This window comes from Octopus bimaculoides, chromosome 21 (assembly GCF_001194135.2).
Source record: "Octopus bimaculoides isolate UCB-OBI-ISO-001 chromosome 21, ASM119413v2, whole genome shotgun sequence".
In the NCBI taxonomy this organism is placed as follows: domain Eukaryota; kingdom Metazoa; phylum Mollusca; class Cephalopoda; order Octopoda; family Octopodidae; genus Octopus; species Octopus bimaculoides.
Window position 1 is genome coordinate 32,943,979 of NC_069001.1, and position 4,299 is coordinate 32,948,277.

Below are 4,299 nucleotides of genomic sequence, written 5' to 3' on the forward strand. Positions count from 1 at the left end.
TATGTATATATATATATATATGTATGTATATATATATATATATGTATGTATATATATATATATATGTATGTATATATATATATATATGTATGTATATATATATATATGTATGTATGTATATATATATATATGTATGTATATATATATATAGTATTCATTGAAACTTTTGCTGATAAGACTAAGGTTGTCGACTGAGTTTAAAGTTAGTAAGCTGACACCTTAAATCATTTTCAACAAATCGCCTTTGCGTACGGAAATAATCTCTTACGTTCTCATTGATAATCCACCGGCCGGCTAAGTGTTGTTTTTATTTCTTTTTTTAATTATCATTCCGTGTGTAATGTTGTTATTTTTTGATTTTATATAGCGAGGTCAGATGTAGTTGTGAGTAGCGGTTACATAATATTCTGGAAGTTAAACCATCAAGTATAGTCTTGCAATTTTATTGTCAAGTCTTTTTCAACAGCATACTTATTTTACAACTGACGCTTGTCGTTTACTGCTTACATGCTAAAGCAATCACAAATGCATGCACACGCATAGACATACATAATGAATTAAATTTGTTATACCTTACTTTTGATGAAAGGCAAATGATACCTATACGTGGCACATATTTGCAACGAGCTAAAGATAGAAATCACTTACTCGTATTCAAATTAGAAACTACTTGCTGACGAGTGGCTGCCAAAAAATAGCTGTCAAATCTCACCGCCTTAAAAACTGTGAGGCAACAGTGCACTCCAAGATGTACAATAGAAAAAAAAAGAAAAGAACGTGATAGACATAGGTGGAGCATTTTTGATAATAGTAATGTTCGAGCAAGACTGATCTAGGGCTAGATCAGTAATAGGTTGCTTCTCTTGTGGTTATTGGTGTAACTCCTCTATCTTGCATAGGTTGTTATTTACTCCTTGATCGAACAAGCCTATGATTAAAGGTATTCTAGCTGTTGCCATTCTGCCTTTATCTCTTTCAAGTAATGCGTTACATTATCTTATGTGTTCTTCATTTTCTGAGACTGTGGAATGTAATTTAAGGTAGACTTAGTTGATATTTCTCGCAGGCTGAGCGAGAAATATCTACTGGGCTGCCCCTTTAAAAAAATGTGTATGCGATGATAGATAGACTAGCAACTTTGTCAATTGTTACAAGATTGTATATTTTTGGACGTAAGGAAAATTGAATTGTTTGGAGATTAAATAATTCAGAATATTCAGAAACCAGGGCCTATAAAAGGAAGGAGGTTCAACTAGCACATCGGTTCAGGGCCCGGAGAGCCAAGACAGGACCTATGACTAAGGGCTGTGCTTCCCTCTTAAAAATGTTGTTGGCACTCCGTCGCTTACGACGTCGAGGGTTCCAGTTGATCCGATCAACGGAACAGCCTGCTCATGAAATTAACGTGCAAGTGGCTGAGCACTCCACAGACACGTGTACCCTTAACGTAGTTCTCGGGGATATTCAGCGTGACAAGGCTGACCCTTTGAATTACAGGTACAACAGAAGCAGGAAGAAAGAGTGAGAGAAAGTTGTGGTGGAAGAGTACAGCAGGGTTCGCCACCATCCCCTGCCGGAGCCTCGTGGAGCTTTAGGCGTTTTCGCTCAATAAACACTCACAACGCCCGGTCTGGGAATCGAAACCGCGATCCTATGACCGCGAGTCTGCTGCCCTAACCACTAGGCCATTGCGCCTCCACTTAAAAAAAAAATGGTAATATTAATAAATAAAAAATTAAAAAAATATTTCGATTTAAAATTTTTTAAAGGAATCTCTCCCGATTCTCGGGTCTGAAAGCAGTCTTGTTCAGCTTTACCAAATTTCTCTCATGGCCTACTAATGACTAAAAAAGTCAGTCACAAATTAGAGATAGTTACAGAACTTTCATGCATAACTATTGATGATAGATAGACTGGCAACTTTGTCAACCGCCACAAACGTGAAGAAACTACATTACACATAGAAAACATAGCAACTCAAATGAGTGGATCAACTAATGAAGGAGGTAGAAAAGCCTTCTGAATTTAAAGCAGTATCGTAAGGGAATTTTTGGTCTGCATTGTTGTAGTGGTTGCATGTTGATCGTGTATTGTTTTGATGACCATCGTCATGTGGACAAGCGGGTTGCGTGTACAATAAATGAAACAACTCAAGAACTTTTAATAGATTTACTGCTGGACATGATTTACTGCGTTGATCATCGTTGATTAAAGAATGATGTTCATAATATAACCGCCGACTGAGAGGAGAGAACCGCGTTGTGTCTGTAGACTAGCTGTGGTACATCACGTGTTGTCCGAAATCGTTTCTTGGTCTTAGCGGTCGGCCTTCTGTGACTTCCCAAGGTGGTCTGGTCTTAGCTGCCTGTCTTCTGTGAGTGCTCTATATAGTCTACGCGAATGCCCGAGGCCGTCTAGGCGACAAATGGTTTTTATCGGATGAAAAAGGGCGAATTTTAGATCATCCGAAGAGCCATATCACGCTGATTGATCGGTTTATAAATCAGTCACGTGAAACTGTGGTAGCTCACTCGTGATCCTTAACTGAATGTCTTGCTGTTGGGGTTCGAATCCCTGTAGCAATATAGACTGGATTTAATGAAATACAGCTTGTATTTTCTACTTGTATATCCTATATTTCTGGTGAGACAACTTCAGCACAGTGTTGGCTGAAAGCCATGGGCGTAACCAGGTTTTAAAAGTTAGGGAGAGAGAGCAGTTAAAAAATGGCGCCAGGGCACATACCAAATAATCTAAAATTCACTTTACAATTTTTTTTGGATTTAAAATAAAACAAACAAAACACGGAAGTTATTGTTTTAAAGGAAATACATAATTGCTATTTTGTATTTAAACTGAAAACAAGGAAGATACAGTTTTAAAGGAAGTGCATAATTATTTTGTATTTAAAATCAAAACAATAAAAAAGTTTTACAGTAGGCTCAAATCCATTCACTATCTAATATGAAAATGTAATACATCCCCACTAAAAATTCGTGTTTATTTAATTATTTTACATTTTAAACGTGAAATGAAAACAAAATGAATCAATATAGAAATGTATGTAGCAATCATAACAACTTCTAGGCTTCAATTCTTGTAAAGTTGTATTTTATTTTATTATAATCCACTTCAGTAGGCAACTGCCTGTCAATGAATGACGTCCATTTTTAGTACGAAGGCACAATTTTATGTACTTGAGCCAGTTAAATGATCGTCCATAGACACACTAGTAAGGTTAGTAGAATGTACAATATGAACAAGTTAGGACACATAAACACGTCACTGGCAATCATGAATTTAAGTACGACACTGTACAACTAATAGGCTGGACTTGGAGAATCCGAGTCAACTTCTTTTGCTCTTTCTCCGTGAAACTGAGTATTTCTAGGCTTTTTGTGCAAATTGTATGTATGTATGTATTGATTTCCAATCGCATATACATGTGTTTATGTATGCAGATAAATATAAATACGTACATGTATATTGACAGAAATTCATGTATATCAAGATGTTCATAACTTACTTTTACGTACACATACAGACATCACTGAAAGAAATGCACAGATGGACACACGCACACACACGCACACACACACACACACAAAAATAAATAAATGAGTGTGTGGTTATGTATGTGTGTTTAGCCCCGAAAGGTCTAAAACGATGCGTCCTTGAGGAAAACGAATTTGATTTTCGAAATCTGCGTCCCAAAGAGAAGGTTATCTAGATAATAATGAAAAAAATATAATTTGCTAGAGAAATTTCAACTTTTAGATCGCCAAATTTCTTACTCTCTATCTGTCATCATCAGGCCCGCTCTCTCTTTTACGCCTTCCCCCCTTTATATCTAACTATATTTGCACCCTCTAAGCAAATTTCATTCTCCAACTTAAGGGGAATACCAATGCAAACGCATTGGTTTTAGTATAAGCGATATCAACGATGCGTTTGGCCCAGGAACCGCTAATGAACGTAATGGCGGTTCAAGAAATTTCGTAGCGGTAACGAGAGTCTTGAAGATGATAAGCGTAGTAGTCGGCCATCCGATGTTGACAACGATCAACTAAGATCCTTAGTTGAAGCTAATCCACGCACAACTGTTCGAGATCTTGCTTCTGAATTAGACGTAATGTATACGACAATTTCCAACCACTTGAAAGAGACTGGAAAAACAAAAATACTTGAGAAATAGGTGCCGCACGAATTGAACGACAACCAAATAAAAAAAAATGCCGTTTTGCAGTGTCGTCCTCCCTTTTACGCAACAAGAATGACCCGTTTCTTGACCGGATTGTG